Source organism: Acinonyx jubatus, chromosome B2, assembly GCF_027475565.1.
Source record: "Acinonyx jubatus isolate Ajub_Pintada_27869175 chromosome B2, VMU_Ajub_asm_v1.0, whole genome shotgun sequence".
Taxonomy (NCBI): domain Eukaryota; kingdom Metazoa; phylum Chordata; class Mammalia; order Carnivora; family Felidae; genus Acinonyx; species Acinonyx jubatus.
The window spans coordinates 145,072,531-145,094,890 of NC_069385.1; the positions used below are offsets into that span (position 1 = coordinate 145,072,531).

General features: G+C 44.6%; 1 protein-coding gene across 2 annotated transcripts in view; it reads right to left on the bottom strand.

Moving 5' to 3' along the window:
• The window catches only part of LOC106968428 (cytidine monophosphate-N-acetylneuraminic acid hydroxylase), a 140,565-nt gene extending 122,248 nt beyond the window's left edge, over positions 1-18,317 (bottom strand). Inside the window, exon 1 of one of the 2 annotated variants that reach the window (XM_053223217.1) lies at positions 18,300-18,317. The gene's annotated coding sequence lies outside the window, so the exon portion shown is untranslated. Of the gene's footprint in view, positions 1-2,442; positions 2,625-18,299 lie in introns of those variants that run through there. The other variant, XM_015064780.3, reaches the window with a different exon arrangement.
• Positions 18,318-22,360: the final 4,043 nt, after the last annotated feature.

Here is a 22,360-nt window from a genome sequence, read left to right on the forward strand (position 1 = left end):
GATGAAGCCATATGCCAGTATCACATCCAAAACATTACTTATTATTAAATATCCAGTATTCCAATTTTTACTTGTCTCCTGTCATAAATGGAGGTTTCGTTAGCATTAAAAAGTTCACCATCTAAACAAGCTTCCCACCTTACGACTGGTTGCTAGAACTTTAAGGTCTCCCCATGAATAGACTCCCTTCAGTCTCTCTTTTTCCCCTTAACAATTTATTGGTAGAAGAAACCAAGTGGCTTGACCCTCCAAATTTTTCACTGTCTGGATTTTGCAGATCGCATCCCTGTGGTATGATTTAATATGTCCCTTGGACTTACTTCCTTTAGATGTCTTTAGAGGCTTGTTCAGATTCAGATTCAATTTCGTTTACAAGAGCTTTGCTTGTAATGTTTAGTTTCTTCTATCAGGAGGACTGTGATGTCAAGCACTAGTGTTCTTTTCTTCATATTTTTTAAAGGAATTTAATATACTAATTTTTATAAGAATTTAATATACTAATGTACATGATGAATCATCAAGAAGGAAGGGATACGGTGTTCCACATTCCCCAAACTTACTTAAGATTAAAATAGTTTTTTGGCAGAATATTTAATAGACAATATTTAGCATAACCTGCTTTGAGACATGTTGTCCTATATTAATTGATGAAAGATTTTCACCCTACAGAAAAGTCAGACTTTCTCTCTTGTTTGTGAGGTTTAAAACCACTGATGCTCAACACTGTGACCCATTGTTTCATTAGGGGCTTGCAAGATGGCCTGATTCTACCATTCCTGTTTCATGCATTAATTGGAATCCTTTCGTAAGTTAAATTTCCCTTTCTGTACCACTTAGTTACTCAGTTGTACAGTTTATCAAGGAAAGGGAGGTGGTGGCATCGTTTTCCCCTAGCCTCCAATTTTTTTTTTTTTAGTGTCATTTTGAGCTCAGTGAGTTAAACATATTTGATGAGTTTGAATCCAATCAATTACCATTCTTTTTTTTTAAACTAAAGTATAGTTGAAAACAAATTTTATATTTGTTTCAAGGGTACAACATAGTGGTCTGGCGATTACATACATCACAAAATACCGTGATGAGTGTAGCCACCATCTCCAATAACAATCCTTCTTTTTTCCAGTTACTATTCTTACTAATGCTCAAATTGACCCATTTGGCCAGCGGGAATCTCTTCATATTGGCCTTCGCGGGTCATTTTGTGATGATCCCCATGGCATTTGAGAGCTCCTTGCCTCTTCTAGGACAACACGTTCCACATTCACATTGCACTTTCCTGCTCCAGACTCCCAATCAGCTATTTTTCCTAAAAAAGCCTTGGTTTCTTTTGTTGAGAGCATGTCTGGAAGCCACAGTCCGGGTGCTAGAGATATGACTACTCTGAAAAGATGCCAATTTGCTCATAGTGTTTGGATGGTGCAAGGAATATTTGCAAACTATAAACAGTCCTAAACACACTTGATTATTTAAGATTGGATTATCTGGATCTCTTCTTCTAATTGTCCATCTGTGTCCTTTCTGAGGCCAGGAGTTTGAGAACCATAACCCCTTCTTCACTGGTCCCTGACCCAAAATCTGTAGCATGCTAGGTACTCAGAACATATTCAGTGAGTGAGAAAAATCAGGCTTTAGAGGCTGAAAGAAACTACCAAAAATGAGTTTCAGAACTATGAGGAGAAATGGCAGCATAATTAGAATCGCTCCATAGCCGCTGGGGTCATGACTTGAACAGGTTCAGATTTGCTTGGATGGTTAAGTCCATGTATATTTGTATTAAAGAATCACTGCCTTACAGAGTATTCGCTGGTTTAAAAAGAGCACCGCCATGAAAATATGCCAGGTCTTAATTTGTTTCAGTTCCTCCTGACCCGAGCATTTGAGCCTAAGATCATTGTCCAGTGGAGACAATCAGGGCTGAGGTAAAGGCTGATGTGTGTGTCCCCAGGACCCAAACGAAGGAGAGCCCGTCCCTCCCTGTTGGCGAAGGGCATTGGGTGGGCGGGGCGGGCACGGGTAGCAGGTTGGTTGGGAGATAGGAGGCCTCTGCTTAGTAGATGGGGAAGCACACAATGAACAAGTTGCAGATTGACCTCCCACAGTTCAGAGCCTTTGAATGGAAAGGGTAGGACCTGAAGCAGAGGCCCCGGCAGGAAGGCCAATAAGGTGACAGAGGTGGATGTGGCCGTTGTGGGGGGTGGGGAATGGTTGGGTGTAAAAACTAGGCCTTTCTTCCTCTGTCTTCCCAGGACGTCGGCATCTAACTCCCAGCTGACCTTGGCTCAGGTAAGCCCGTCCTGCTCCTGGAACAGGGGCTCGCTTACAGTGCTTTCTGTCTCTCTTTCTGGCCACTGGCTTCTTTCTTGGGAGCCCTTAACTGGCCACACGGTGGACCAGACCATGAGGGTTTCTGCTTGTTAACGGGGAACACCTGACCCTGGTTACCTCCAACACACGAGGAAACAGCTGGCTCTCTGCAAACCAGGAGGCACCTTGGAGAAGCAGCCTGGGAAATTGGCAGCACCGATTTCCCAGTGGGAGCTGGGATCGGGAGCTAACCGATCGGATCGGACCGCGTTCCTGGCAGGCACGGCTTTGTCTGGGATGTTGCCGCTGGGATCAGCCACTTGTCAGAACCTCAGAGAGCTTGCTCCACCCAGGTCCCAGAGGAGGAAGCTTCTGGAGTGAAAGGCAGCCCACTGGATTTCCTCTCCCACCCACACTACTTGAAACAGAGCCAAGTACAGTAGAACCTTGGACAGCCAGTAACTTGTTCTGAGTGTTCCGCAAGACAAGCAAACTTTTCTAAATACACTTTAACTTGATAAACGAGCGATGTCTTGCACTACAAGTCGTACACGAAGCTGAACGTCACCTGATCACAACGGAGCCAATGGTTCTCTCTGTCTCTTGTCTCTCTCTCTCTCTCTCTCTCTCTCTCTCTCTCGGGGTTGTGGGTGATCCTCTCCCATGCTTGGATGCTTGGTCTCAGGCCGTGGTGTTTGACAGAGATCAGTGACTTTTCAGAATGTTGGAAGGCACTCACAATAGGCACTAGTGTATTTTTTGTCACTTCCAAGCACCTATGGACAGTCTTTTGCTTTTCCAGAAAGAGTGAGCTTAGGAACGCTTTGCTTCATTCTAGATCAGGCTGCCGGCGGATATAGACCCTTTCCTCTACTGCCTTATTGCCAGTTACATTAAATACCGTCTATGATGAGAGTTTATTAATACTGTGCTGTAGTCAACATCCATGCGAGCGTATACAATGGCCCCCATGCAGAGAAAGAGTCCATTGAGCCAACAGATGGCAGTGATCCTGTTAGCATAGTGAAAGTTGTCCTACACAATAACCCTCCTCTCTCTTGTCTCCCTCATATCTGCCACGAAGGTTTTCAAAGGTAAGTTCAGGTTAATTTGTTTACTTTTCTTTATATTTTGCGTTTTACTATTTTATAGTATATTACAGCATTGTAATCATTTTTATATGAATATTTTTGGGTTGTGGAACAAATCATCTGAGTCCCCCCGCCCTTTTTTTTAAGTTTATTTACTTATCTTGAGAGAAACAGACTGTGAGCAGGGGAGGGGCAGAGAAAGAGGGAGAATCTCAAGAAGGCTCCACGCTGTCCGCACAGAGCTTGAACTCACAAACCGTGAGATCGTGACTTGAGCCAAAGTCGGATGCTTAACCCACTGAACCACCCAAGTGCCCCGCCATTATTTCTTATGGGAAAATTCACTTTGAGATACAAGTGCTTTGGATTAGGAGCACATTTCTGGGACAAATTATGCTCGCAAAGCACGGTTTTACTGCATTCGAAATTGGCAGAGTTGTCAGGAAGAGGGAATGAATGCTGGTCAGCCAAAAAAGGGGTTTGTTTGGGTTTTTTTTTTTTACTCAAAGATATTACTTCTTATTTTTTTGAGAAATGAATGTGTGAACATGCAAACACAGCGCTAGAAAATATGGTAGCCATAAACGCGCTGCTTTGATCAGTACATGGAGAGGTCTGTAACTCATAGTCAGTGGATCCAGTTTGTACAGCAAGAGGTCAGAGTGCAAGGTCACAGCCAGACACAGCACAGGTGGATCTGAATCCAGGTCTACTGGCTTCCACAAACCATCGTCCCACACTGCCTCTCACCCCCCAGTCCCCCCACTGATTGCATTAACTTCTCTCTCCTTTCAACTCTAACATCACTTTTGACACCACTTTATTTATCATGCTTTGCAATATTGATTTGGGCATGTTTCTTTCTCACTCATTATTATGATCATCACACCCACTTACCGATTCAAATTTTGTGATGTCTTTCTTGGACGTTTAAAGTCAATGCTGTTTATTAAAAAAAACTTTTAAATCAAATTAAAGTGTCTGGTTTTGGTTTCGTCTCCTCCCATGAGTCAGCGACTTGAACATCAAAAAAAAACTCCTCACCCCTGGATGAAGGCCAGGAGGAAAATTCTTTTATTAAAATCAGTCGACCTGGAGCTGGGTCTTCTTCCCACCCCTACGTTCTCTTCAAGTTCTCTCCACCCCACCAGGAATAGCCAGTCATCAAAGCCTAACTTTCAACTTATTAAGGTAACGTGCTTAGTCACGTGATATACACGATATGCAAAATACAAAATCGTGTCTGCCTGGGGATTGCTGCAGACAACAATAGAGTCAACTTCCGTGACCCAATCTCAACAACTCATCTCTACCCCCACCAGCGCACCCTCATACCCACTCACACCCACCCCTCACACTCTCACAAAGTCACACACCCTCACACTTTTATACACACTCATATACACTAACACCCCCTCATACACTCTCACACCCGTACCTACCCTCACACACACGCATGTATTCACACACCCTCACACCCTCATATAAACTGTTACACATGCTTACACACCCCCTCACACCCACCCCCCCATGCACAATGACAGTCACACACACCCTCACACCTTCACACAAACTCTTGTGCATACTCACACACCCCTTCACACCCGCTCCCCACCTGCATACCCACACTCACACACACCCTGACACACCCACACACGCAAGCTCACACACACCATCCTCCCCACTGATCGGGGATTCTAAAGCCAACCCCAGGCATCATGATTTCATCTTCTCATATATCACTATGTATCTCTAAAACATAAGAATTCTAGTAAATATAACTACAACACCATCACCGAATCTAACACATTTAGTAAAACTGCCTTAATATTACCAAATATCCAGTCAGCAGTCAAATTCCCCCAGTTGTCTTATGTATATTGTCGATCAAATCAGGATCCAAACCTGGGTTCAGACATTACAGCCAAATTTTTAAGGAGACACATACAACTGCCCAAACTTTCACACTCTCAATTTTGTTTGGACACAGCTTTTTCGTTTCAATCCTTTTTCAAAAAATTAGATTCTGGCTGGTTGGTAGTCCACACTTGTCTGGGCCCGGAAGCTGCCCTCGTCTGCACATGTGACATGACTCAGAGTCCCTCAGCCCACATCTCCAGGTTAAGTAGGCCTATCTTGCAGTCAGCTAAGAGGAATTAACTAGGCCTTTAAAAACAAAGTGCTTTTAGTACTTCTCCTAAAGAAGTGGAGAAATTAGCAACTGTTCTTTAAAATGTAGAGTTTACTTAAGGCGGCCTTGTTTAGGATAACTTCAATTTAGAACTAAGCCAGATGTCCATCGGTCAGGGCTTGGCTCAGCAGGACACGTTACATCTGAACAATGGGAAACCGAGCCACTTTTTAATTTTTTTTCTTGTTTTGTTTTTTGAGAGAGAGGCAGAGAGAGCGAGAGAGGGAGAAGCAGAGAGAGAGGGAGAAAGAGAATCCCAAGCAGGCTTGACGCCGGATGTGGGACTCAACCCCACGGACCGTGAAATCACGACCTGAGCCGAAACCGAGAGTTGGACGCCTGACTGACTGAATCACCCAGGTGCCCCCAAGCCACTCTTTAAAACAATGAGGTTGCTCTATATGTGATACAAAATACCAAATACTAAGATATATTTGTGCACGAACAGGAATAATACGAGTAATGGGATCCATGTTTGCCTAAAGAAATCTGAAAGAATAAGCCGTTTGGCATATACCCAGATTCCAGACTCGCGGAAGAAAAGCAGGCATTCAGGATAAAGCACACTGTTTGCACAAAAGGTTTAAGCACAGTGAGTGGGCACCCTCCCCAAATCTAGGCTCCCAGTTGCTAGCCCAGGGCCGACCTCCCTCGTAAGCAGGCCTGTCAGAGGATACGGTTCATTCCTGCTAGGTTAACTCTTTCTGACCCAGCCAGGACACAGGAGTCAGGTGTACAACAAACATAAGATTTGGGCCGCCTAGATGGCTCGGTCCGTTGAGCACCCAACTCCTGATTTCAGCTCAGGTCATGATCTCACGCTCCGTGAGTTCGAGCTCTGCATCGGGCTCTACGCCGACAGTGCAGAGCCTGCTTGGGATACTGTCGCTCCGCCCCTCCCCTGTGCACACGTGCTATCTAGAAATAATTTCATTAATTAAAAATAAATAAGTAAAATAAAATAATATCAGCAGCTTCCAGTCTGTTTTCATGGTGAAGAGGGTGGAGCCAGTGAATTGTATCTCTTTCCCGGAAATGAGGGTTTCCTTCCAGAGCCCCGGGTATATAGTGCACAGCAGTCACACCGAAGTGTCACACTTCAGGCCAGACGGCCGTTTGACATCCCCTCTCCGTGGACAAAGGCACCGCCCTTCCTGTCCCTTTCCTCACTTGTCACAGCATCTTCCAAGAAAGCGTAGGGCCAGCACGAAACAGCCCGGTTTTCGCTGGCACTCCAGCAGGTCACATTCAAATGCCCGGTGTCAGGAAGGGTTTTGATGCGTTGGTCTAAGGTCTTTAAAATCAAGATCTGATGTTGAGCTCCTTGGTCACTCCCGCGGTCTTCTCTTTGATAGTAATTTCCAAATCAGACGACTCGTTTAAGGAAGAACCTGACCAAGGGCCTGATCACTCAGAGGGACTGGCCATTCATTCCCGCCTGACTTGCCATGCTTGTCCGAACAATGGGAAACTTGGGCAAACTTTGCTTAGGAGGTCATAACTTTTGCCCTTTCTTTTTATGTAAAATGTTGCGCTCTGTACATCCAAGCATCCTCACTCAAGACACCTTGGATGGTGTTGGGTTAGGATATGCCCTCTGATGTATGTCATACTATGTTCAGATGCACAGTTCAGCAATTTGAGTATCGTCCAAAACACTAGACCAACTTATCTTGTCTGCATGGATTTCTTTCACTGTTGGCAATTCAATCTCTACTGAAAATGATAGAAGTGGAGGGTTTGAACATCACTTGTTTGCTTACAAAATCTGAATAAAAATTGTAAAATTCAGCTTAGTTCCGGGACTACTTTTTTTTTTAATTTTTTTTTTTTGAGAGAGAGAGAGAGAAAGAGAAAGAGCATATGCATGCAAGCAGGGGGGGAGGGGCAGAGGAAGAGAGAGAATCCCAAGTAGGCTCCACACTTAGCACAGAGCCCAACACAAGGCCAAATCCCATGACCCTGGAATCAGGACTTGAGCCAAAAATCAAGAGTCAGATGCTCAACTGACTGAGCCACCCAGGCACCCCTGGGACTATTTTTACATGTTTTACTTATAAACCTGAAAGCTGTATTTCTCTCCCCAGAGCCACAACAACTTGTTATAGCCATGAGTCAGACATCTTCCCTCTTTGGGTTCGGAAATCAGTGCAATTGCACACCCACAAGCATACCCCCATGGAATGATACAACTCGGAGCAACATACAAAATTGGCATACAAATAAACAATACACTGGGGGCTTCTGCGATCTTATGATTTCCCCTGCGTAGAAATTTTAGCAAATGGGTTGGGCAGTGTTCTCTTTCTCTGTTTTAAAATTTGTTTCAAATTTCTGTGCTCGGATTGAATAATCCACAAAGATACTCAATTACCTTAAATGGGTATGTAATTTCTACCCACGAGTGACTGTGAGACGGCGTAGCAAAAATCTTTCATAAAAACAGAGGATTTTGTCTACTGTTTTCTTGATTCATTTTGTGATACCCTGCCTGCTGCCTTATGGTGTCTCTTCATCATTTTCGGACTATTAGTTCACATCAGCTTTGTTCTTTTATACCTCAGGCCTTTCTCTGCTCTCTTAAAGCTCCACAAAAGCAATGACTATGTTCTTATTCACCTCTGTGTCAAGCCCAGTGTGGGAAAAGTCACTGGTACTTACTAGCCTTTGGCTGAATGGGTGAACAGATGAGTGAATGAATCGCTCATAGGCTCCTGAGGAATGTGAGTCATCTATTTCAGTATCTCTGCTAGAGAAATGCTGGTTTTGCTAAAGGAGACTCTGAGAACTCATGCAAAAATTGGACATGTGGCTCTGCCATGTTGCTTCCCCACAATCAAAAATTCACAAGTAATTCTCATCTCTTAGAGATACATGCCAAAATATTTATGAATGGAAAGACTTAGCGTGTGAGATTCGCTTCGAAAGAATTGAGGAGGGAGTTGAAGAAACAAATACAAGCACAGCCCACACAGGATCAGCCAGGAGGTTGACTGAGGTGAAGCGGAGTGTATGTTTGAAAGCGTTCATCACATAGCCTCACAGTGGATTTCACAGGTGATAGAGTGGTTTCTGCTTATGGATGTTTACGCATGTGCCCATTCTAATATGTTATTTTCTCTGGGGAAAAGAGGCACTCCGTATTGACTACCTACTACAGCAAACATTTCTGCCAACTTTTTAACACCCTGGATATTTGGGGAATTTCACCCTAGTTGAGTCCCTGCCTTCCCAGCACAGAAGACAGAAAGCCACTTTCCAACCTCCTTGGTGTGGCTGGGGTAAAGATATGGACCTGGACCCTGTCCGTTAGCAGTACTCAGGTCAATCATCAGTTCAGGAGAATCACAAAAATAGGAGGTGCCAGGAAGAACTTTCTGGAAAGGGTGGTGGGGAGGCTTTCAGGGTGCAGAGGCAGCTCTGGCCCACCTGGCAGTTATATCCCTTGTCCAGGTCTCTGTCCAGGCACTGAAGCATTCAGTACTATACAATTCTGGTCCTGGACCCTCATCCTTTAGGATTTTGACCCTTGGATAGCCTTTAACAAATGTCCTTATTTGCTTGCATGAACTAAAGTAGGTCTGCTTTTATTGCTTTTGCAACTAAATCCCTTGACTGATGTCTCTACCTCACCCTGGGTATTCGATTTGGTATCTAACTCAATCTGGAAATTATAACCCATTGAGGTTTTAAAAGAGGGCAGGAACCATATTATGAACAACCTGGTTGGCCATGCGTGGGCGTTTGAAATTTATTTCGCGTGCAAAGGGGAGCCACTATATATTAAATGTGAAAAGGAAGTGAGGGGCTGCGGACACAGTGGGAGGGAAGCCTGAATTATCTCAGGACTTTCTCAACCAACACAGAGGAAACAAAAAGGAACAGCAGCCGTGCCCAACACAATGACTCCCCAGGGCCTCTGCAAAGCAAAGCCCACCTTCCTTTGGCCAGCAGGGGGCACACTAGCTCATGTCCCTGCTCCTCTCCTTAAGGAGCAGTGTGAGTGAGTGGATGTGTGAGTGTGTGTGTGTGTGTGTGTGTGTGTGTGTGTGTGAGAGAGAGAGAGAGAGAGAGAGAGAGAGAGAGAGAGCGAGCAAGCGAGCATGCCCCCACCCACTTAACTGAAAGCCAACGGGCAACTCTCCCCTTTCCCATGGTGGAAACAGATCTGCAGACCACAAAGTAAAGTCACTCCGACGACTTATGCAAATGGATGCCATCCTTCATTTGAGGCATAAATGAGCCCCGGTGGCAGGCTCATTTGGTAGAACGATGGCCCCCACGGATATTTACGTTCCGACCCCTGGAAACTATGAATACATTAGGTTGGGTGGCAAGGGAGAATCAGCTTGCAGATGAAATTGCTAATCAGCTGACCTTAAGATAGAGAGATTATCCTAGACTGTCCAGTTGGGCACAGCGGAGTCATGGGGTCCATAAAGGTGGAAGAGGGAGGCAGGAGGCAGGCCAGACTGACCCCACGTAAGAGGCACCCCCCTACTGCTGCTGCTGATGTGATGATGAGGAAGGAGCCACGGATCAAGAAATGTGGGCAGCCCCTAGAACTACAAGACGCAAGGGAACAGACTCTCCCCCAGAGCCTCTGGCAAGGAACGCGGCCCTGCCCACGCCTTGATTTTATTCCAGGGAGACCCACACTGGACTCTAGCCTACAAAACTGCCAAGCAGTACGTGTGTTGTCCTAAGGTTGTGGTCATCTGTTACGGCAACCGTAGAAGGTTAAGATGGCCCCCAGGAATGAGAACCATCAGTGTGGGAGAATTATCGCCAAAAATACACCCATGATCCCTTGAAGGACGGCTGAGAAGAGAATTCTGCTCTGGGACGGTTAGATATTTAAGAAGAGTGACTGATGGCTCATTTCCATTCCCCGAGACACACTATAGGTCAGCAAGCACATAGGAAGAGACCCAACACCCAGTTAAGAAAAGATGGGCACGTGGCACGTGGTGGGGACCGTCCGCCCCTGTGAGAGGCACGGCCTCGCTACGAATCAAGTGAGGTTAACCTCTGCTCTGGTTAGTGCGGTGCTGCTGGGATTCAGTGAGGTGGTGTGAGTGTGCATGCAGTAAGTGCTACACACACCAGTTACATTTAGGCTGTAGCTAAACCAATGGGGGGGGCACGTAAGTAATCACAGACATTCTTCTATTTGGAGACCATCCAAGTGACATCATCACATCTGACACTGCACACTCGATAAATATGGGGAGACATACAGTAGGACCTTGAAGATGCCTCCGTGTGCTGCTAGGTGACCTACTTACACTCCTTGTCTCTGAAATGTGAAGAACAGGATTGTGAGACTACAATGAGATCGTGTCAATAAAGCACTCGGTGTGAGACCTACCACGTATCTGGGACGTGGCTCAGCGACAGCCGTCATTACTCATGAGGGGCACTTATTCACATAAGGCATCCACCACTTGTGAACATGTAGATCACTTTTACCTAGATGATTCCATTTGATTAGCAAAGCACGGCAGAAAGAAGTGCAAGTTTATACCCATTTCTCAGATGTGAAAGATGAGGCACAGAAAAGAAACATGCATTGCTATGGTGCACAAACACAAGGATTAGCCTCACCTGAGAAGATTTAGGGGCCCGACAACAGGCACAGCAGTCCCAGAATAACTTCCTCTTGCTCGTACGAGTAATACTAAAAAGCGACCAGTAAATGAATAATAAAGATCTTCAAAATCTTTCATTTTTAAAAGAAATTTTAAGCGAGTGAGAGCGAGAGAGATAATGAGCAGGAGAGGGACAGAGAGAGAGGAGAGAGAGAATCCCAAGCAGGCTCTGCACTGTCAGCACAGAGCCCAACATGGGGCTCGAACTCATAAACCATGAGATCATGACCTGACCCGAAATCAAGAGTCAGACGCTTAACCAACTGAGCCACCCAGGTGCGCCCCCAATCTTTCATTCTTAAATACCACTCAGTAGTAAGACAGTGGCATACGAGTGAAGAATTTAGGAAATGGAAATATTCTGCTGTAGGCCATTCAAAGGAGAAAGGCCAAATGAGGCAACAGTCCCCTGCCAAGTGTGTTTGGTGAGACTTTAGAGGACACACTGCAATTGAATCCACAAGAGGAACTGGAGATGTGACAGCACACATGTCTGTGTATGTTTCTCGTCATCCAAGGGCCAAGCAGAGGAGAAACATAGACGTGACGTGTAATCAACTCGCCATGAGACATTTGGAATGCTGTTCCCCATGGCTCCTCCCATTACCTCGTGGCAAGTTTGCAGTGAGTTGTTTGGCTTTTCATCAGCTAAAAATAATAAAAGTCAAACAAGGAGAAAAGAGTTGAAGTCAAATAATGAGAAAAATTTTGCAAGGAAAGAATGAACTATATTGGGAAGAGATTCTTTTTTTAAGTGTTTTACCACTGGATTGGAAAATGGACCAGAACATAGTATATGTCAACCAGATACGAGCATGGTGTGGATGACCATTTCCTTCCTCCTCTTCTTCCTTTCTCTCTTCCTTCCCACCTCCTTCCCTCCCTCCCTCTTCTACCTGTCTTTCTTTCCTTTGCCTGTCTTCCTCCCTCCCTTTCTCCCTTCCTTTCTTAATGAAGAAACTCGGCACTCTCTTATCATTAGAACTCAGTTCAAGCCCAGACACCTAATCTGGGCAGTCTTTTCAGAAGCTGGTAGATATCTCCATGATAATCCTGCCATACATCATTATAACTGTTCTCTTTCATTCCACATAAAGTAATATATGCAACCTGTTTATCAGACAATATGAAAATAGATAAATTAAAATATAACCAATGCTCTATAATACTATTCCATAGTTTGATTTAAAAAAAAAACAACAACCATGGTTTTAGAGAATATTTAATGTCATGAGGAAGTGTGAGGTGAAAAAAAAACAATTTAAACTACACGTAGGGGCGCCCGGGTAGCTCAGTTGATTAAGCATCAGACTTTGGCTCAGGTCATTATCTCATGGCTTCTGAGTTCGAGCCCCGCATCGGGCTCTGTGCTGATGGCTCAGAGCCTGGAGCCTGTTTCGGATTCTGTGTCTCCCTCTCCTTCTGCCCCTCCCCCACTCACACTCTGTCTCTGTCTCTCTCTCTCTCAAAAGTAAAATAAAGTTTTAAATAAAAATAACATAAAATTGCTAGAAAATAGATGAAAGAAAGCTCTTAGCATTTTAGCAAGTCGAATCGATCAGTATGCAAGAAGATAGTACGTCATGACCAACTGGAGTTTACCCAAGGATATTTGAAAATCAAACAATGTAATTTACTGTGCCAACTGAATTAAGGAGAAAAATCATATGATCATTTTAGTAGATGCAAAAGAAAGCATTTGACAAAATTCAATATTATTCATGATAAAATTTCAGCAAGTTAGGATTAGAAAGGACCTTCTTCAATTCAAGAAAGGCATCTGCAAAATACCTACAGTTAACATCATACTTAAAGATGAAGTAGTAAATGTTTTCCACTAAGATAACAAAATGGCAAGACTGTCTACTCTCTGCTTCTGTTCAATGTTGTATTGGAGGCCCTTGTGCAATTAAGTAAGAAAAACAAATAAAAACATAAGAATCAGGAAGGAATGTATAAAACTATTCCTATTTGCAAATGACACGATCATCAATGTGAAAAAATCCTAAGTCATCTGCAAAACAACTACTAGAATAAATGAATTTAGCAAAACTGTAAGCTACAAGGTCAATATATAAGAAGCAATTGTATTTTTACATACCAGTTGCAAACAATTTGAAATACGTTTTTTAAATTCCATTGTCAATAGTATCAAAAAATGAAATGCTTGCATGGCACCTGGGTGACCCGGTAGGTTAAGTGCCTGGCTCTTGGTTTCAACTCAGGTCATGATGTTGCAGTTTGTGAGTCCGAGCCCCGCATCAGACTCCGCACTGACAGTCAAAGCCTGCTTGGGATTCTCCCTCTCCCTCTTTCCCTGCCCCTCCCCTGCTTGTGCTCTCTCTCTCTCAAAATAAATAAATAAACTTTTTTTAAAAAAATGAAATGCTTGGGGACAAATTTAACAAAAGATATGCAAGACCTCGACATCAAAAAACTCAAAAATATTACTGAGAGCAATTAAAAAGACCTACATAAATAGAGAACCCTACCTGTTCATAAGACTCCATATTGTGAAGGTGCCAATTCTCCCCCAAATTTGGACCCAGTGTAATCCCAATCATAATCCTGGTGGGTTCTTTCAGGAAAACCCACAAGTTGATCCCAAACTTTACATATAAATGAAAAGGGCTTAAAATAGCCAAATAACTGAAAAAAGAACAAAGCTTGGAGGGCTAGTACTAGGTGTCTCCATGATTTACTATCAAGTGTGGGATCAAAACAATGTGCAAGCATAAGAACACACTGATGAAGCAGAGCTTAGACGCAAGGCCATACTTATATCGATGGACTGATTTTCGGCAACGAAATTCCCAAGGCAGCCCAATGGGAAAAGTCTTTCCCATAAATGGTGCCAGAATAACCGAACATCCATATGGAAAGAAAAAGAAACACTGACCTTTACCCCACATTTGCACAAACGTTACTATGAAGTAGACCATAGGTCTAAGCATAAAGAATAAAACTATAAAGCTTATGAAGGAAAACAAAACAATACAGTCATGGCTTGGGAGCAAAGAAATGTTTCTTGGAAATGACAAAGGGAGCCATAGCTATAAAAGAAAAATTGATAAATTAGACCTCACCAGAATTTAAAACTCTGTCCATCAAAAGACAGTATTAAAAAATTAATAGACAAATGACAGACCAAGAGAAGATATTCTCAAAACTAAGATTTTACAGGGGCGCCTGGGTGTCTCAGTCAGTTAAGCATCCGGCTTCGGCTCAGGTCATGATCTCGTGGTCCGTGAGTTCGAGCCCCGTGTCGGGCTCTGTGCTGACCGCTCAGAGCCTGGAGCCTGTTTCCGATTCTGTGTCTCCCTCTCTCTCTGCCCCTCCCCCGTTCATGCTCTGTCTCTCTGTCTCAAAAATAAATAAACATTAAAAAAAATTAAAAACAAAAACAAACAAAAAAAAACACTAAGATTTTACATAGGACTGACAATTGGAATAGATGAGGAATTCCTACAACTCAATAAAAGAAGGTCAAACAATCCAATTAATTAACAGGCAAAATATTTGAACACATGTTTTACAAAGGAAGATTTATCGATGGGAAATGAACACACGAAAAGATGTTCAATATCATTGATCATCAGGGATTAATGATCACGGTCACAGAGAAACACAAATTAAAATCACAGTAAGATGCCACTACAACTCATCAGAATGGTTACATTTAAAGACTCTAACACCAAATGCTGGCAAAGATATAGATCCGCCACAGTTCTTCTACATTACTGGCGGGAGTGAAATCCACTGCCACTCTCTAAAAGGTCTGGCAGTTTCTTATAAAACTAAACAGATGCTCACACTAGAAACCAGCAATTCTACTCCTGGATATTTATCCAGGAGAAACGAAAGCACAGAGCCACAGAAAAGAACATACAAAACTGCTCATACTGTCTTTATCTTTATTCATGATAGCCTCAAACGGGAAGTAGCTCGGATGGCATCCATGAGAATCTAAGAGAATAGTTGAACGGTCCGCATTCACACAGTAGAAAACCACTCAGCCGCAAGAAGGAAGGAACCGCTAATGTGTTTAACAATGTGGATGAGTCCCCAGATTCCACTTGTTGACTGAAAGAAACCTCCCACGGAAGACCACATATCATCACTCATCATTGGGAAAATGCAAAAGCCCCCCCCCCCTCCACACACACACACACAAAACCCCACCAGAAATAACAAGTGTTGGGAAGATGTGAGAAATTGCAATCATTATGTATTGCTGCTGGAAATATAAAATGGTGCAACTAATATGGAAGACAGTATTGTGGTTCCTCAAAACTTAAATATAGAATTCCCACATGACCCAGCAATTCTGCTTCTCATCCAAAGACATCTATCCAAAAGAACTGAAAGCAGGGACCCAAACAACTATTTATATACCAATGTTCATAGCAGCATTACTCACAACGCCCAAAAGGAAGAAACAACCCAAATATTTAACGATGAATCAATGGGTAAACAAAATGGGGTATACCCATGTAATGGAATATTATGCAGCCTTTAAAAAGATCTGCAATTCCAATACATGCTCAACCTTGAATTCTGAACATGGATGGACCTTGAAAATTTTACGCAAAGTGAAATATGCCAGACACAAGAAGACAAACATTGTGTGGTTCCATTTTTAAGAGGCTTCTAGAAGAAGCAAGTCCATAAAGAAAGTGGAATAGTGATTACCAGGGACTGAAGGGAGGGGAGAGAGGAGGGTTACTGTTTAGTGGGTACAGAGGTTCAGTTGATACTATGGAAAAGTTCTGTAGGTGCTTAGCAGTGATGCTGACAGAACAATGTGAGCGCATTTAACACCCCTGAATTGTATGCTCAAAAAAGGTTAAGATGATGAATTTTATGTTGTATATATTTTACCACAATTTTTAAAAAACAAGAACGGGACCTTGGACGTTACCGAATTAACTCCTTCCCCACATCATCGGCACATGACTTTCTTCCACTCTTACTTCACCTCATTGAGGCTGCTTACCAGTCTAGTCTGCCGATTCTGATGTGTTCTAATGCTCTTTTGGAGGAAACAGAATAGGACGAGGACGACGAATACAACAGGACTTACCAAAAATACAAAAAAAAAAGCCCTTCGCAAGCACATTCATCGTGTTGGAAATCTGAAAACTGTGAAGGGGAACGATGAGGTTGTTGTTAGACCTGACTGTGCAGTGTTGAATAGTGTTTCCGAGAACACCTTGTTCTTGCCCAAAGTTCACATTCTCTGCATCAGGAAAGACATAACTAGAGATGGCTTTGAATTAGATAGAAAAAAGCACCGTATAAACATGACTTCTTACCATCTGCTTCACTCCCAGGTATTTCCAAGCTGTGGAAACTTCAGGCTATAATTTGTCTTTATTAGTAGCTATATAATATCCCATTTTGCTATTCCCCTCTTGTTGAGTATTTGGCTTGTGTCAAGATTTTTTGTTAATATAAATAAGGCTACTCTTGCAAAATATATGTAAACATAGTTTAGCTTTACATACAGCATGGTCCCAAATGCATGTGTAAAAAACAATTCATACTGATGTACATAATCACCGTCTCCTGACATTCATTCCACCTGTTACCCTGGATAACAGCAAAGGGTTTGATAAGACTGACAGCCCCCTCAACCAATCAGGATAGTCCCATCCCTCTTGCCTTCTTGATTGGTTCAGATAGTCCAGATGCGGGCGAATCAGTGCAACGCATTCCCCTGCCACAGAGACTGATTTTGCAGTGAACACCTTCTCCAATTGTTATATAAAAACACCAGATTTTTGTACATTGATCTATCCAGAAATGCTATTGAAGTCTCTTACTGATTCTATTACTTTTCTGTAATTTCCCAGGGACTTTCTACATAATCATATGTGTGCAAATTAGGCAATCAAGTCTCTTCCCAATTCGTACACATCCTATAAATTCACCACTTCTGACCTCTTTGCCCGTTTTCACGCAGATACAACCCGACGGCACCTCCCTGTGAGCTAGGAATTTTCCCTGCCCTGGGAATTTGCTCAAAAGCACTCACATAACACACACAAACCCAACGTGTGGCAGAGTCAACGCTCCGGGAGGAAATCCTTGATGGGTGCAGAACAGAGGCCAATGAATAAGCGCTTCCTCCGTGCCCCTTCCCCCGCCCCCTAGATAGTTCTAAGATGCATTTCATGAGGGTTCTGAGAAAGTCCCGTGAGATCAAGCAATCTGTTATTGTGGCCGACACTTCCTATTTCTTTTTAAAGTCTCACTGCTTAAATTCTCTCTACAGGGTTGACTGAGGGGTGATAGAAGGCATGCTTGGGTTGTTTCTGACTGGCAGGAATGCTTCCAGTCAAGGAGGGCTGTGAATGGCTCTTGTCAAAGAGGCACAAAACGTGGATATTTGTACCCCACGCAAATGCTCACCAGTGGGCAAGCACTGTAGATGGACAAGATAACGTTCCTTGCATTAGCCTCTTCTCCCAGACAAAGAGGGCCCATGATGGGGTCAACGACACGGGTTTCTCTTCTCCAACACTGACTACCACCATTACCGGATGTCTAATCTGCCAATAGCTGAGACCAACACCGACTCTCCAATACTGCCCCATTTCCCAGGGAGAAACCACCCACCAGATGGATTATACTGGACCCCTTCCATCTTACAAAAGCAAGTGATCTGTCCTCATCACAACAGACACTATTCTCAATATGGGTTAGATTTTCCTTCCAGAACTTGTAGTAGCCAGCACCATCAGCTGTGAAAATGCGGAAACCCTTACCCACCAGCATACCATTCCATACAGCACTGCTCCTCATCCGTTCATTCCACAGCGGAAAAAAAAAAAAAAAAAAAAAAAAGCAGCACAGCAGTGGACTCTTGCCCACAGAATTCACTGGTTTCACCAGGTAACCCAAAGCCGTCTGGAAAATAGATCACGGTGACAAGCCTTGCAAGGTCAAGGTAACAGGCTTACTAAAAATGCAGCTATGAATGGTGCCAGTTGAGAACAGGAAAGAGTCTATCAGATATATAGTAACGGATACACGGGGCTGTTTCTCCCACATTCTTACCTCTAACGACTCAGCTGAGAGACATTTGCTTCCCATCCTCACAGCTCTGAGCCATGTCGGTTTGGAGGTCTCAATGCCAAGAACAATGACTCGTTTTAATTGGAATCTGAATCAAGCACTTGACCTTTTGGGCTCCTCCCACCCCTGAAAAAAGGTCATGGAAGGGGAGTGCTCTGTGGCCGGGGTGACGGATCCTGATACCATGTGGGTGGTGGCCAGGGGGGCGGTGAAATCCATGTCAGAAACCCAGGGGATTCTCTGGGCGCTTCTTCACTCCTCCAAGCCCAGTACTCGTAGCTGATGGAAGATGTGGGGTGGCTTGGGAAGGTCCTGCAGAGCCTGCCCGGGACCACCCTTCCCATCCCCTCCAGGGTCAGGGACCTGCCCACAGACGTGATGCTATCGGCATCAAAGCTCCATGGGGAGAGTCCTGGGGGCAGGGCTGGGGCAGGGTGGGGCAGCCCAGGCCCCGCCACCACCTGCCCCCCAACCCCCACCACAGAAATTCACACGGGAAACACAGGAAACCACATCCAATTGGAGGAATCAGATCGAACCTTTCCAAGCGACAGAGACACTCGCCTAGTACAGAGTTGCCCCAGTTGGATAGCCTGGCACCTCTTCCACAAGATCTTATTCATAAGGCAGGACAAACTGGCAGTTTATAGGCTCAGGATCACCTACCTGGGAAGAGGTTTTTGGGTGTTGCCTTAAAATCCTCCTCAGCTAACAGAGATGTACAGCAGCCATGGAGGAAAACTCAGAGAAGCCAGAAAGGCGTAAGGGAAGTCACAGTTCAGGCTCTGGATGGCTTTGTATTGGTTGTCGCTGTAGACGTGTTGGTCTTTCCCGCTTCCCCGCCTGTGGAAGATTCCCTAGGGTTTCCGTTTCAGGTGTTATACGTGAGAGGGGATATGAACTTCACCTTAATGGAGGCACAGCTGATCTTCAGCATCAGCCACAGGGGCACTGAAACTCTGCCTGGGCACCGCCTCCCTAAAGAATTGATGGAGTTGATGGCTTCCCCCCCCCCCCCCCCCCGCCAGAATCTGTCCTAAGCCGCACCGGCTTCCCTTACAAACTCTTCTTTTATGGGCATGTGGTTCATCCACCAATTAAGGAATCTGCTGGATGATTCTTCCAGATTCCCGGCACTGATTTCCAAGAGAGGTTAAATACACATCAGGTGTATTACCCTGAACAATGAGAAAGGGAAAGGGGGATCTCTACTCTACCTTCATTCAACTGCTGCTTCGATTCAGCAGTTACGCCAGCCATACTCCAACCTCCATTTCGTACTTGAAATCTGAACCCAAGAAATGCATCTTGGGACCTAACCACAAACTGGACTTTACACCTATTGGTCTAGGGTGTCAAAGGAAAAAGAATGTTCGGAATTGTGCGTGGCAGGACCGGGCTGCTTTGTTGGGCCAAGGACCACGTGCAGACAATTGAACCTGAAGGCAGGGGCAGGATGGCTCACGGGCTTCTCACCAAGGAAACGCAACAGACCTGGGCTTGATCGAATGCACTCTTAGTTCTTAAACATGGCAGGCTAGATAATTCTCACCGCACTCGAGACCTCTCCCAAACGAAGAAGGAACAGAGCATTTACAAAGACAAAACGGAAGTCCCCTTTCATGCCGACCACTGGAGCAGCTGTGTTGTGTGACGTACGTCCTTCCCCAGCCATAGACGATCTTGTACTAATAAGGACTAAAAGCAGCACAACTGGAAAAAAATCCGCTGCCAAATTAACTTTAAATAAGGATCCCTTAATCCTGGTCTCCTTCTGAGCTCTATGATGCAACAAAAGGAGTGTGAGTTTCTCTACCCTGTTTCAAATACCGCAGCCTCGGAAAGAAGCTCTTTAGAAAAATCTACGCACAAAGGCAGTCATTAGCAAGATAATACTGTGACAATTAGGAAATGATGGTGACCCAAGACACCAGTGAGTCCACTGGTTATCTCAGGAAATAAATGTGATGCTTTCTGGATACCATTCAAGGTTCTTTCCAAATAACATCAGTAGTGGCTTATACGGGACTAGGAAACACTTAGACATTGATTTTGGAACTATTCAACAAATGCAGCAGAATGAGAATTTTTCAGATCTGACTTCCGATGAGGATTTTACCTGTTGGCACAACAGATGAAATCCTGACTTATGTCCCAGATTCTTTTTCTGAGTGTACCTTCATGATTTCAGGTCACCAGCAGTGACAATCTCTGGTCCTCAACTCGAGCTGGTTACAACCCACCACAGCGGCAGGTGCAGTGATAACAGAAGCACGAGGTAGGGCAGCCGGAAAGGAGTCGGTAGGTGAGGCTTGTGCAGGCTCCCCGGAGGCTTGCAGATCGCAATTCTGACCCAGCCGTGCCTTTTCACTTGTCCGCAGCAAGACCTGCCACCGCGTGAGTTCTTTTCAGAGGTCCCCTACGGATCTGAGTGTAGGCTCCTGCCCTCTAACCCAGCATGGAGTTATTCAGCTGGACTTTGCTGGAGGAAGTTTTGAGACCTCTCCACACCTGACTTATAACTTACAAGATGTCAGTTGCTTCTGAAAGTTTCTGAAAACTAACAAGATGAGGAAATGCACAGCCAAATGTAAGTTCTCAGGCATGCCCCACGGGGTGGGGGGTGCATCACTGTATCAGTGCCAGGCAGAAACCCAGCTCCAGGCTCACAGATGCTGTAAAGCAAGTTTCAGAAGAGAAGAGTTTTCAATGGAACATATACAGCTGAATTACACAGCATACATAATGCTCAGGCTATCGCAACCCGCTGCCTTCTCGTCACCCATCAGAAACCAGACCTTTCGCAGAATGACATCCAGTGGCCCCCGCTGACTCAGTTGGTAGAGCATGTGACTGTTGATCTCAGCGGTTGTGAGTCTGAGCCCCGTTGGGTGTGAAATCTTTAATAAAAAAAAAAAAATGAATGACATCCAGTGAATGTCTCTAACTCCACACCTGATTTTCACCTTGGTTTTGCATGCTGCTTAAGGTAAGACTGCAGAGGGAGAAAGCTGGGGGATGTCTGATGCCAGCCAGTTCAAATGGAGTCTGAAGGCACGTTGTTTGTACTGTTATTCTACACCAAATTGTAACTTTTGATCTTAGAAGACAATTTTTTTAAGTTTATTATTGACTTTGAGAGAGAGGGAGCACGAGCAGGGGAGGGGTAGAGAGAGAGAGGTGTGGGGCTCGAACTCACAAACCGCGAGATCATGCCCTGGGCCCAAACCGAGAGTTGGACGCTTAACTGACTGAGCTGCCCAAGCATCCAAGAAGACAATTTAAAAAATAAAATTGCGGGGCGCCTGGGTGGCGCAGTCGGTTAAGCGTCCGACTTCAGCCAGGTCTCGATCTCGCGGTCCGGGAGTTCGAGCCCCGCGTCAGGCTCTGGGCTGATGGCTCAGGGCCTAGAGCCTGTTTCCGATTCTGTGTCTCCCTCTCTCTCTGCCCCTCCCCTGTTCATGCTCTGTCTCTCTCTGTCCCAAAAATAAATAAAAAACATTGAAAAAAAATTAAAAAAAAAATAATAAAATAAAATAAAATTGAAATAGGCATACATCAGCAGGAAAATAAAATTGTGCCACCACAAATATACTACATTTCACTTTACTTTGAGCACCACTTTATAGGAAATATTTGAGAGCAGAAATGAGCATTTCAGATGCTTTTTTACATAAGACAGAATTTTCTCAATTTAAATTTATCATATTGGAATAAAAATGAAACACATAGAGAGAATTTAGGGGAAGATGGCAGCATAGGAGGACGCTGGGCTCACCGCATCCTGCTGGTCACTTAGATTCCACCCACACCTGCCTAAATAACCCAGAAAATCGCCAGAAGACCAGCAGAACGGAGTCTCAGGAGCCAAGCGCAGACGAGAGGCCCACGGAAGAGAGTAGGAAGGGCGGCGAGGCGGTGCACGCTCCACGGACTGGCGGGAGGGAGCCGGGGCGGAGGGGCGGCCCACCGGACAAGCAGAGCCCCCAAGTCTGGCTGGCAAAAGCGGAGGGGCCGGACGGAGTGTGTTCCGACAACCAGCG